We start from the raw sequence: 14523 nt of genomic DNA, 5'->3' as shown, positions 1-14523 counted from the left end.
ACGAACATACTACCCTACAGTACCAGGACTGCATCATAGGGATGTAGGTCAGACCTTAGCGAACACACTTTCATTCTTTACCAGGACTGCACCATAGGGATGTAGGTCAAACCTTAGCGAACATACATTCATTCTTTACCGGGACTGCATCATAGGGATGTAGGTCAAACTTTCGAGATCATACACTTACTCTTTTCATGAACAATCTAAGTACATCAGGGTCAACCAGAATCGCTCACAAATCTTTACTCTTTCGTGTTACAGAATCATGTCGTCATCCGGAAACAACCAGCCAAGCAACGAGACCTCTACTTTCCCTATGGACGCCGCTACCTTTCAAACGGTATTTACAGCTGCCGTAGTGGCTGCAGTAACCGCGGTGATGGCGCACCGTAGCACTATCAACACGGTCGATACTGCTGATGGGAATGAAGTTCCCAATCATGATATCCATCCAGGAAGTCACCCAACAGTAACAGTCCCAGGCTCGGAAAGCCAGAAAGCAGAGAACAAGAAACGAAAGCGTCAAGCCCAGAAAGAACGCGAGAGAGCCCAAAAGCTGGCTATACCACAGCAGCAAGTGGAAACCCCTGCCGTTCCCATACCGCGCAGGTCATATGAGGGAAAACTCCCGAAGTGTGAGAAGTGTAGTTTCCATCATCATGGGGCTTGCCATGAGATGCAATGTTGCAATTGCCTGAACATAGGGCATCATGCTCGTGACTGTGGAGCACCGAAACGACCCGTCACTCAAGTCCCTTTCATCGAGACTAACCCTGCGCACAAGACGAGTTATAGCGCATAACGATTCAAGAAGCAATTTTCGAGGTGGAGTAACGAGGAAGGAACTCGTGTCCACATAACACTAGCTAAGCACCGTAATCCCGTCACCAAAGCTAGTACTAGCCAGTCATGTCACCAATGTGGTGAGACAGGGCACTTCAAGAGAGATTGCCCGATAACGCAGAATTCTGGCGCAGATGGGAAAATTCTCAGGATCACAACTGCGGGAGAGCCTGCTCAAGAACCACGTTAATGTATTTAAGGCATTTCGTTGTAACAGACTTATAAACTAGCTAGGACTAGTGCAACTAGAGTCTTACCTTTTGCGAGATCCTGTCTGTATAGGAATTCTCGTGCTGCATATACTTGTCTTTTGTAGTATATCTTATTCGCAGCAATAGTCTTGTGGTAAACCTAAAGTACTGTAACTCTGTTCATGGTTGCATAGTTGTGTTTTGTCTGTAACTGTCTTATGTTAATTCTAATGTCTTTAAAGTTTTTGTATGATTCTGACATTATTATACGACTCGATTAAAATTGATCCTCACGAAAACAGCTTCTTGCGTACATACCTATCTTCTAGATCACTTTTACAGCAAAGCCGTCATATCAGAACGCCGAAGTACTCATTCCAGGAGTACCTCTTAGTTATTTTCTTTCCGAAGAAATCCCCGAAGTACCACTCGTGCAGTACGTCAAGTTCAATCCAGGGATTCATGCAGATGATCTATCACTGAGGAAGGTATACATAAGAGTGTTATATAATCAAGGTTCTACAGGTTTAGAATTGATGATTCCGCCTTAACTCTTTTCCTCCTTGGGATGTGAGGGTAAGGAAGAATCAGTTATTCGACTACCTTTTCAATCTTAATTATATACGACTCGTATACACGAAATTGTGATCGTGAAGCCCTGTATGAATTCTAAAATGGACTTCAGGACGGAGAAACTGCCTAAGTATACGAGTAATCACATCGTCATGTGAATAAACTTAGAACCCAGTACGACTCCCGAAAACAGATCACCCTATAGTTTAAACACCCACGGAAATGCCTGAACAGTGCAGACAACTAAGAGAACCACACAGAAAAAGAATTAGAAGACTAGGTTCTCACCCTAGAGAACCCCTGTCATATTCTCACAGATATCGACGGATTGCAACGTGCGTGCCTCGGATATCGAGGATTCCGTCACGATTTTCATAGAAATCGTGATCTCTGCCTCGCATAGACAGAATGATTGATCACACGTAAAGAAAGAAACGACTTCTAGGAATGGACCTAAGATCCGAATATCACCAGTTCGATGTGTTAGGGAAGGATGTCTGGGAGACTATCTTCCAAATTCGATGCGGACGCCTCGAGTCCGTAGTGATACCTTTCGGATAGGACCAGTACGCCCGTGGTTTTCATGAGCTAAATGAATAGGGTTACGTCTTTCTTACTTGGATCAATTCGTCATTTCCCCATGAAATGACATACTTATCTACCCTAGTAGTAAGAAGAAAGCCCATGGAAACATTCCTTCAGAGGAACTTTTAGCAAAGTTCTATAGGCTCGAGTTTTGAAATTGAAGAGTCAAATTTCTAGGACACACTGTTAGTAATGTGAGAAATTTTGAGCACTCCTTCAATTTGCCAGAACCGTTGAGCATTTATCAACACCAGAGAAGCCGACAGCTTTCGCCAATCTAGGTCTTACCGACCTACCGCATTAGTTCATTCAGAAACTCCTCGCAAGATACAGAAACTCGTACGACTTCGACCTAGCAAGGTGTAGCCTTGGACTGGGAAGTTACGCAGGAAAAGGAACCTTCGAGACTCCGAGTGAGTGACCAAGTTCTTTAGGATAACTCACTCTGAGAATGGCTTAATACGCTTCGTAAAGCGTGGAAAGCTAAAATCCAAATTTGACAGGACCTCCGAGATTCTTATCAGAATCTGTCCTGTGCCTCGCACAAACTAGACCTACTCCGCGAACTCAATAACATACTTTCTACTCTTCGCATCTCGATCGTGAAACCATACCTTTTTGGTTGGACTCTTATAAGTCCACTCGTCGAGATCCTTGCCTTCGTATCAGAACCGTAGTGACCCTCGACTGAGAGGTCAAGTGGACGAAGCAATGCCGTCGCCAGTTAGTGAAGGTTTGTTGGGATACCAACCGAGAGCCCGATTTCACTTAAGTGCGCTAGAACCAATCGATTAGGCAGTTTCCTTCTCACGTCTTGATCATTCTTGCATACTTCCTTGCCTAAATTCTAATTTCGGGACGAAATTCCCTTTAACAGGGGGATGATGTGACAACCCGAAATTTTCCATTCAAATCAAACCACCTCAATCCAATGGAAGTAGAGCAGTTTCAGTAAAAATTCAAACTTTTGGAATAAGTTTGGCAGTTTTAGGGTTTTACACCTAAGGAGTTATTAGGAGAGTGGGTGCACTAGGATTTTGTGCAACACTGTAATTCCATTACTCTAAGTCATTAGAATCCATTCCGAGAATAGAAATATTTTCTGCCAAAAATCTCTGGACTATAAATAGAATTATGAACCAAATTGGTTCATTATTTGATTTCCAATTAGAGAAAAGCCAAATACTCTCTCACGGATCTTCGGGTTTTCATCCCAGATTGTGAGTCTACTTCCCTAAATGTGTTTTAATACTTGTTATATGCTTTATAACATTGTTTACATGTCCAAAACACAAGATCCGGGAGTTTACCGCCCAAGAACGTTCTTGGGGAGTAAACTCCAAAATCAAGCCTAAAGGCCACCTAGTCCCATTTCCGTGTTAGGCATCTAACTAAGGACTTAGTGTATGATCATTAGAGGCTAGAAACAAATCAAAAGCAAGTAGTTTGAGGAGTTTACGGCCAAGGAACCACCTCTTGGGCCGTAAACTCCAAGTAAAGGGCACAAATGAGTGCCTAGTGATCCTTTAGCCTTAGAACAAGAACCTAGAAGCCTTAAGCAAGTGTTTTAGACCAACAAAACAATTAGAAACCAACTTTGGAAAGGAGTTTACGGCCAAGATGCTCCTTAGGCCGTAAACTCCAAAATTTAGTGCCAAAAACCACTTCAAACTCTTCCTAAGGCTTAGTCTTCATTTTTGGCAAGTACCTTAATGTGTTTAGGACCTAGATAACACATGACAAGCATAAGTGTTGAAGAGTTTACGGCCAAGAGTATTTCTTGGGCCGTAAACTCCTTTAATGGGGTCAAAGAGCACCCTAGACACTTCCTTAGGCCAAGAAACTTTTAGGGCAAGTACCTAGAGGAGATATGGTCTAGTTAAAATTCTTAGAACCTCATGTGTGAGGGAGTTTATGGCCCAAAGAGTTCTATGGCCGTAAACTCCATCAAATGGTTCCATTTAGTGCCTTAAACCTTCCTTAAGCAAATGGTTGAAGCCTAGACTTGTTCCTAGAATTGTTAGAGACTTGAAAGGACAATAAGAACCCCCCCAAGGGAGTTTACGGCCGTAAACTCCAAGGGAAAAGGGTCTTTGGTGCGTAAACTCCCCTTAGGAGTCAATATGGTACCTTAAACTCTTGTCTAGCCTTGAAGCAATTCCCCTCTAAGGTTGTTGTACTTCTAAACTCCATTTCATGGCTTGTTTGAGAGTTTACAGCCAGGAGCTTACTCCCTGGGCCGTAAACTCTAATGAATATGGTCTTTTGACCTTAAACTTCCATTAGGGGCATTGCACTCCTTTGATGCAACCCATTAGCCTCCTAGCACTTGACCAAAAGTGTTGTCCTCGCGCTTAAATGTTTATACTTGTATAATTGGTGATTTAATCTCTAATTATTTATATACATATGTCTTCATATGTAATTAGGATCATTGTGTGTGTCTAAGTCTCCACTTGACACCAAGCACTTGTCCGATCCTTCCATACGATAACAGCCGTTCAATTCCAGTCACATACTGCAGGTGAGTTCATACCCCTTGACTAATATTTTAAACTATTTTAAATGTTTTATGGGGGGGATACAAGTACAATCATGCTACTTTTTATGTCAATCACATGTGATTAGTAAGTAGGATTATATTACTTATTACATCAATCACATGTGATTAATATACAGCATTCAAAAGATTTGGCTACTCATTAGCCGTTTTACCAAACAGTTTCCTTCAAATGATTTTTATAAACATTTTATATGTTTTCAAACTACTTATTACACTGTACTTCTTACTCTGTTTATCATAAACTTATGTCTTCAAATTGTTTTATAGATCGACATCAAGTCGACCTTTCCTTAAACTAATATTTATGTTTCAAATGTTTTACCAAACTTACTTATTCTTTTATTTTATTATAAATTGCATGCCTCTATATGTATAGTTATATAAGAAATGTTTAAAAGACTTAGGAAGATTATCCACCCTATTTCCTTTTCGCGCCTTGAGATGTGGTCTGGTGGGACATTGGGTATTCGTCCGAAAGTCGTTTAAAGATTTGTTATATATCAAGTGTACATATATAGTCATAAAAGGTCCTTCCAAGTTCATCCTATGCCCTTGGGTAGCAAGGGTATACATCCACGTCCATACGTACCACTTAGATTACTAGTAAGCTACCATATGGGTAGTTCAGGAAGATACTAGAACGCGATATCATACAATGAGTCAGTTCATTCATGAGTCAATACTTTCTAGAACATTATTGTACATTACACATACATCTATACTAGGACAAGAACGTATACAAGAATACTAGAACGTTTACATTACTATACTTGCTAGATAGAGAGAGCACACATTACAGCTAGCACACATAGAACATTACAGTTCATTACATTGCGATACTTGGTAGAACAGTACATTACATTTACATATACGAGAATACGTTGATTACGGTGATTTAAATCGGAGCATGACATAAAACCTCGTGACTTGAGTTGCAGCCATAGTCTCTTGAAGGGGGAGCGTTGAGTTTGCGCATAGATCTATGCTGGATTGACAATCCTACACCTTGCTGCTAGCTACAGCCGGACCTGCAGGTCTGCGGGTGCCAAACGTCATTTCTTTATTACGTCATTCATTATGTCGTTGTTACTACTCGATAGTATGGCGCAATTTATCACGTAATGCCTTTGCCCAAGATCCGGCCTGAGGTAGATAGTACGGTAGTAGTCCTTTTAGAGCTACATTTAGTACTACGTTAATTTTTCCAGTACATATTTTAGTGATAACCTCACTTAAACAAAGTTGTACAAACTATATTTTTGGTTAATGATAGTTATACTTTGGAAAAATACTTACTCTTACAAGAGACACACACACAGAACAGTTAAGTCTTGGTAGAAGACTCCTTTTGTTACTAATAGGAATCATAGGGATTTCTAGGGATTTTCAAACATTTACAGTTGAGCTACAAACAATTTCATACTTATACTAGCTTTCTTTCAAAGTAATGTCAAGTCTTAGAAATTATAAGTTTTCACAAATTAAGACACATTAATACTTATGATCTCACCAGCTTTATAGCTGATACTCGCTTTCAAAATTACTTGTATCCTCAGGTCATCATAGACAGGTACCGATGCAAGGAGAAAGGAAGATGGAGCTTATTCAAGACTTATCTTTCATTTTGATTTATGCTTTAGTGTTTATCAAAATTTTGACAGAATACAATTGTTAATAATTATTTTATTAATGCAATGGATGATGTTGTTGCTTGTTTACTACTTTACATTGTTGTTGATATTATACATGACGTCCTCCACCCCAGAACGTTTCCGCCGTCCTTGGTTTTGGGGTGTGACAGAAGGTCACTTTCGATGGGACGAACTTTAGCGAATGGATACGATACATTCGCATGATTGCTCGCTACGAGGACAAGGAGTATGTCCTCGATGAGAAGCTCGAAAAGATCAATCCAGAAATCGCTACTCCGGCTGAAATCACCGCTGTTGAAACTCATGAGCGTGATGCAACGAAGGTACATTTCATCATGATAGCCACCATGAACTCCGAATTCCAAAAGTCCTATGAGGACATGTATCCGTACGAAATGCACTAAGACTTGTTGGAGCAATACCACCAAAACGCGAGGCAAGAGCGTTACGAGATTTTCACTAACATGATTTCCGCCAAGATGGGTCATGGAGAGTCTCTTACCGTGCACCTGCAAAAGATGCAAAGGTATGTCGACCGTCTTCGCAAGTTGAATGTTGACTTTAGGGAAGACTTGGCGATCGAAATCGTGTTTCACTCTTTGCCTCCAAGTTACAATCAATTTAGGATGACCTACCACATGAACAAAGAGGAGGTCACCCTAAGCAAGCTCCAAGGTTTCTTGAGGGTTGCTGAAAGCAACTTCAAAGACAAGTCTGTTACACCAACTCCCAATCCACCGCGTGCTCCTGTTTTGGCCATTGGGCAAGGAAGGAGAAAGAAGAGGAAGGCTTCGTCTAGGAACCATCACAAGGTTAAGCCCCGAGATGGTGCCTCTTCTAGTGGGACCAAAGTTGATCCTGACAAACCCTGTCCTAACCCTAAGGAGGCAGAGTGCCATCATTGCCATAAAATAGGACATTGGAAGAGAAGCTGCCCAGAGTACCTGCAAGCCATCAAGGAAGGAAAGATCAAGCCGTGTTTCGTAGGTATATACACAATCAAATCTAACGATTCATCTCACGATATTTCTTGGGTTCTTGATACCGGTTGTGGTTACCACATTTGTTCTAATGTGCAGGGACTAAGAAGAAATAGAGATATGGAGCATGGAAGAATAAATCTAATCATGCGGAACAGAAGATCGTCGCATGTGACCAAGATTGGAGTGTATTCTTTAGTGCTTAGGAATGGTTTAGTTTTGGATTTGAACAATTGTTGTTATTCGCCAGAAATTGCTAGAAACATCATTTCATTTCATGGTTTGTATAGACAAGGTTTTAGATTTACTTTTAATAATGAGAATGGTTCTATTTTGGTTTATCTAAATGGTCTTTTATTTTGAAGCTATACCATGTAATGGAATTTATGAAACAGTTATGATTGTAGATAACTTAGGAAATGATGTTTTATGCGTGGATTCTTCCAATAGTATGGATAGAGTATCCTTGTGGCATTGTCGTCTTGGACATGTCAACAAGAAGCGCATAGCCCAACTCCAAAAGGATGGAGTGTTGGAGTCATTCGACCTTAGGGAAGATGACACATGTGAGTCTTGTTTGCTTGGAAAGATGACTAAGTCACCTTTCACAAGTATGTGTGAAAAGGGTGAGGGTCTATTGGACTTAATACATACCGATGTATGTGGACCATTTAGATCAACCATGAAGGATGGGAACCGCTTCTATGTGACTTTTACCGATGACTATAGTAGATATGGTTATATCTTCTTAATCAAGCAAAAGTCAGAAACTTTTGAAAAGTTCAAAGAGTTCAAGAATGAAGTGGAGAATCAATTGGGAAGGAAAATCAAGATGCTTCGACCTGATCGAGGAGGAGAGTACCTAAGTCTTGAATTCCACGAATATCTCAAGGAGTGTGGAATAGTTTCACAATTGACGCCGCCTAGGACACCACAATTGAATGGTGTAGCAGAAAGGCGTAATCGAACCTTGTTGGACATGGTTCGCTCTATGATGAGTCGTGCTTCACTACCTATCTCTTTTTAGGGGTATGCCTTAGAGACTGCCACCCATATCCTTAACCGAGTCCCTACTTAGAAGGTTGCCAAAACACCTCACGAAATGTGGACAGGGAAAGCTCCCTCGTTGGCACATATCAAGGTTTGGGGTTGTGTGGCTTTCATAAGACGAGATATTCACGACAAGCTTGAACCTCGTAGTGAGCGATGTATTTTCATTGGCTACCCGCAGAAATCCCTTGGATATCTCTTCTATAGACCGAAGGACAATGTAGTCTTCGTTGCAAGGAGAGGAGTTTTCCGAGAGCGAGAACTCATAAGCCAAGAGGACAGTGGGAGGAAAATCGAGCTTGAAGAGATTCAAGATTCGATAGATGAAGGAACCTCTACCGCTGGTACTCTACCCGAGGAGGAAACTCCGGTTGAGCCTATTGACCAATCCTTACCTCTTAGACGTTCCGAAAGAGTTAGAGTTCAATCCCAGTTTTATGGATTTCATATTACTACCGAAGGGGGCACATATATTAGTGATGGTACACTAATAAATCTAGATGAACCTAATAGCTTTAAGGAAGCCATGGTAGGCCCGGAGTCTGGGAAATGGAAAGAGGCAATGGACAGCGAGATCCAGTCCATGTATGACAACCAAGTTTGGAATTTGGTTGATAATGTGCCCGGACGTAAGACCGTTGGGTGAAAATGGATCTTTAAGAAGAAGACCGATGTGGATGGAAATGTACACACATATAAGGCGCGATTGGTTGTGAAGGGCTTTACTCAAACTCCCGGAGTTGACTATGATGAGACCTTCTCACCAGTTGCGAAGATAAAATCTATTAAAGTGATGCTAGCAATTGCCGCATTTCATAATTATGAGATTTGGCAAATGGATGTCAAGAAAGCTTTCCTTAACGGGAAGTTGGCTGAGGATGTTTACATGGCTCAGCCAAAGGGTTTTGTTCATCCGAAGCATCCGAATAGAGTGTGTAAGCTTGAGAAGTCCATTTATGGACTTAAGCAAGCGTCTCGTAGATGGAATCTTTGCTTCGATGAGAAAGTCAAAGAGTTTGGATTTGTACGAAGCGAAGATGAATCATGTGTATATGTCAAAGCCAGTGGGAGCATAGCTAGCTTTCTCCATTTGTATGTTGATGACATACTACTCATAGGAAACGACATCCCGACTCTGTAGGAGGTTAAGTCCTGGCTCGGGAAGTGCTTCGCTATGAAGGACCTCGGAGAAGCTTCCCATATTTTGAGAATAAGGATAGTAAGAGAGAGAAGTAAGAGACTACTTGGACATAGTCAGAACTCTTACTTAGATAAGGTACTAAAACGTTTTAGTATGGAAAACTCGAAGAAGGAAGAATTACCGATACAAAGTAATGCCAAGTTGAGTAAGACTCAAAGTCCGAATACCGAAGCTGAAATAGCATAAATGAGCCGAGTACCATATGCTTCCGCAGTTGGCTCAATTATGTCACACCCCAAAACCGATAACGGCGGAATATGTTTCGGGGTGGAGGACGTCATGTACAGTATCATCACAATTGTATAATAGTAAAAACAAGAAACATGCAACCATATCATTTTCATAGTGAGTATAATTACAAGAGTGTTCTGTAAAGTTCAACAAACACCAAAAGTATGCAAAAATAAGAGATGGATCTTGTATGCTCCACCTTCTCCAAGATGTTGCACCTGTACCTGTCTATCTTTGACCTGAGGATACAAGTTTTTTTGAAAAAGAGCATCAGCATAAAGCTGGTGAGTTCATAAGAGTTTAGTGTAGATTTTAGTATAAAATGTATCAGTACAGATAGTGTGGAAAGCTGCAGTTTACATTCGTAAGTAGTAGAAAACTCTAGAAATTTCTATCTTTTTCCCAGAAAATACCTTGTAAGTGAAAACCTTTAAGTTGCATGTACTTAACTTCATTTAAAACCATTTGTTGAAAAAGTATATTGAAGACTCTCCAATAAGTAGTGCAATAAGAAAAGCTAAGCCTGATATCGGTAATAGTGGGGAAAACTCCCATAAGAAATAGATACTTATTTACTTCGGGAATTTTAAATTATTCTTTAGTGTTAGTATTTTAGTGTGAATGTCGTGTATTCCTTGTATGCTATTGATAGTGTGAGTAATAGAGTACCCCATGACCTTCCCGGTCATGCATAGTGTAGAGAAATAGTGGCATCCCTGGGCCTGCACGGCTCAGACTGAGGTTAACAGTCGGGATGTAATAGTGTCTGCCCGTATAGATCTATACATGTAGCTTCGTCTTCCTATCGGAAAACTCTGGGCATAGTATGTAGCGAATAGCGTATCTTGTAGTGAGCTAGTGTATTATCCCCTTATTAGCATTTTTTCTTGTATTATAGTGTAGTAGCCTTTTGTATAGTTCGTAGTGACTTCTCTTATTAGCGTGTCGTAGTGTAGTAGTTTCTTGATAGTGTGTATTATAGCATGTAAAATAGTGGTGGTAACGAGTAGTAGTAGTGGCCTTAACTATACCCATTATAGTTAACTTAGTGTGTGTAATTCTTGGAAATTAAGTAGTGTAGACATCGATTGAAATGAAAAGGTCAGTATCCAACACCAATGTACATGATGTATAATTAAGCAATCAACGATAGTCGGACGGGTAACAACTACCCTAAGCCCACAATCAAACAAGAACAGGAAATAAGGCGAGTTATCGGTCCTAAGTCCTTCAAGTCTTACTTGTATAAATATATTAGTGTGGTTACATTTTTATAAGAAAATATATTTAATGAAAATCTTGTCAAAAGGGAACATTTACAAAATAGTTTATTCATCCAAAATAGTTTTGAAAACGCAAGTTCTTTTGTAAGACATAATGATAGATCACATGTGGTTTGAGTTACGGATAGTGAATCACAAGTGATGAATTTTCATCAACATGTATATTTAACTTGTATCCCCTCCCGCCTTAAAACATTAAAAACATTTGAAAGGTTCATTAAAGGGGTATGAACTCACAGTATATCGAAGGGTTCGAGAGTCAACGGATGCCCTGAATGCCAATGGTCCCTATAAAATCATGTGATGACACATAATTGGGTTAGAATTAGGGTGTTTCATGCTTAACATGGTGGGAAAACATCCTTAGGGTTCGGCATTACTGAGTACAAGTGTCTCATGATCCATACTTAACGAGTCATGCAAGTTTAGGGCCAAAAGTGGGCATTTGAGTGAGTGCATGGCCTTGAAATTTAGTGTGCGGCCAGAAGAGTGTGTGAGGCTGCACACAAGTGTGTGCTACCATTCAGAGTCTGTGTCCGGTCGTACATAGGAGTGTGCGGCCGTACACTCCCCTGGTGAGTCCATATGAAGTGTTTGCTTTTCACTCTAAGGAGATTTGAATGTGTGCTGCCCCCTTCATGAAGGTGTGTGGCCCTACACCTTCAAGGGACTATGAATATGATGAACATGATGAGTTTTAAAGTTTGGGGTTCAAGTGTTTACCACTAATAAGCTTGAAGATGAACTAGATCACAAATATGAGACCTTCAAGGTGTTCTTGGTTGAAGATTTTAGAGAGAGGAAGTAGAGAGAGGGTAAGGAGCATCCAAATGAATGAATGAAGAGGGTACCCATCTATATATATGTTTGGGTGTGAGGCTAGAGGGTGTGTGGTTGGGTGTGCGGCCGCACACATGGGTGTGTGGCCGTACACACAAAGGTGTGGCCGCACACACCTCTTTTGGTGTGTTTGATCCGATTCCATGATGCAAAACACTTTCCAACTCCTCCTAAGACCCTTAGCTAGACTATATTATGTCCAAAACACGCATTTGGAATCACAAGATTTACAAAGGATGATGAATTCAAGATTTAAAGACAATACGTGGACCAATTACATAGGATGAAAATTTCGGGTTGTCACATTATCCCCCCGTTAGAGGGAATTTCGTCCCGAAATTTAGAATTCCTACCGAGGGTAAATACATAACTACTAAGCAAAAAGATGGGGATATTTGAGTTTCATTTGATCCTCGCGCTCCCAAGTGAATTCCGGTCCCCGCTTGGCGTTCCACCGAACCTTCACAATTGGGATGCGGCTTTGTTTCGTTCGTGTCACTTCTCGGTCCATAATCTCCGTAGGCTCTTCCACAAAGTTGAGGCTCTCATTGACCTCGACCTCGTCGAGGGGAATCACGAGAGTCTCGTCGGATAGGCATTTCTTCAAGTTTGAGACGTGGAAGGTAGGATGTATGTTACTTAGCTCGTGGGGTAAGTTGAGTTTGTAAGCTACAGGGCCGATTCTAGCAAGAATCTCGAAAGGCCCTAAGTACCTTGGGTTCAGTTTTCCACGCTTTCCGAAGTGTATCGTGCCCTTCTAGGGCGAGACCTTCAAAAGGACTCGGTCTCCTACCTGAAACTCCAAGGGTTTCCTTCGTTTGTCCGCGTAGCTTTTCTGTCGGTCCCTAGTGGCTTTTAATCGATCACGAATCTGTACAATCTTCTCGGTCATTTCTCGAATGATCTCTGGACCAGTGAGAGCGTTGTCAGGAATTCATCCTTTAGCCAATTGAGTGTCTCCCACATCAGCCCAGCACACAGGGGATCTGCACATCCGGCCGTAGAGGGCTTCGAATGGAGCTGCCTTGATGCTCGCATGATAACTATTGTTGTAGGAAAACTCCACAAGAGGTAAGTGTGTATCCCACGATTTACCGAAGTCGATCACACAAGCTCGCAGCATATCTTCTAAAGTTTGGATCATCCTCTCACTTTGTCCATTGGTCTGCGGATGGTAAGCTGTACTCATGTCCAGCCTTGTCCCTAGAGCCTTTTGTAGTGATTGCCAAAATCTCGAGGTAAATCTACTATCTCTGTCTGAGATAATAGATATAGGGACGCCATGCAGCCGTACTATCTCCTTAAGGTATGTTCTCGTGAGCTTCTCCATCTTATTCGTTTCATTGATGGGTAGGAAGTGTGCAGACTTGGTCAATCTGTCGACGATGACCCAAATGGTATCCAACCCACCCATTGTCTTGGGCAGTTTGGTTATAAAGTCCATTGTAATCCGCTCCCACTTCCATTCAGGTATCTCTGGTTGTTGGAGGAGTCCTGATGGCTTGCAGAATCACACAGTATGGCCCTTCCGACCGCAGTTAGAACACTGCAATTCACGGTAGGGGCCGTTGTGGTGGAAAGGGCACTTGGGACACTTGGGCAGATTCCCACAATAAGCTTTTGGCGGTGCAGAAGTGGCTGGAGTAGTGGCAGCATGGACCGCCACGATTTGCTGGTCCTTGGAAGAGGTTTGAGTTTTCTTGCCTTTCTTCTTATCCCAACGCTTCCTCTTTCTGTCAGATGAATCAGGTGGTGCAGTGGTAGTTGTGGTTGCTGTTGCTGGAATGGAGGAGACTTCATGGTTGATCAGACTCTGGGCCAATTCCTTGGCACTGTCGAAGGTAGTACGGCGTGAGGCTAGAACGTTTCCTTGATATGGAGGCATTAGACCCCATATGTATCGTTCGATCTTCATGCTTTCAGAAGGGATCATGTTGGGACACATAGCCGCCAAGTTGCAGAACCTGGCCGTGTAAGCTATTATGTCGGTCCCTACCATTTTGAGGTTCCAGAGTTCCTCCTCAAGTTTCTGAATTTCTCCCCTCGAGAAGTACTCCTTTCTCATGAGGTCCATTAGAGTGTCCCAGCCCATGGCATTGGCTGTTACCAAGGAGAGTGCACTGACATGGTCGTTCCACCATGTTAGAGCCCTATTAGTGAGGGTGGCAGTTGCAAACTTGATTTTGCTCTCTTCAAGACAAGAGTTGTAACGTCCGGGTTTCAGGGCTAAGCATTTTTGTCAATATAATAGTCTAGGTCAACTCTTGTAACTCTTTTTGAAGTAATAAAGATGAAATATTTGAGTATTATGTGAATTATGTGTGTTTATGTGTTTATTATTTAATTATAAATGTATAATTAATAAAAAATAAAAATGAACGTCAAAATTAAAGTGTGAGATAATCCCGATATCTCTACATAAAGTTGTAGAATATGTCTCAAGGTTTCTGTGCATATAAGGAACGCCGAAATCCGAGTTATAACGAAGAAGTTATGACCCGTCGAAGTTTCGCGACAGAACCGGCATG

The sequence above is a fragment of the Lactuca sativa genome, chromosome 3 (assembly GCF_002870075.4).
Source record: "Lactuca sativa cultivar Salinas chromosome 3, Lsat_Salinas_v11, whole genome shotgun sequence".
Lineage (NCBI taxonomy): Eukaryota > Viridiplantae > Streptophyta > Magnoliopsida > Asterales > Asteraceae > Lactuca > Lactuca sativa.
The sequence above is the reverse complement of the archived record's forward strand: the minus strand, read 5'-3'. Positions refer to the sequence as shown.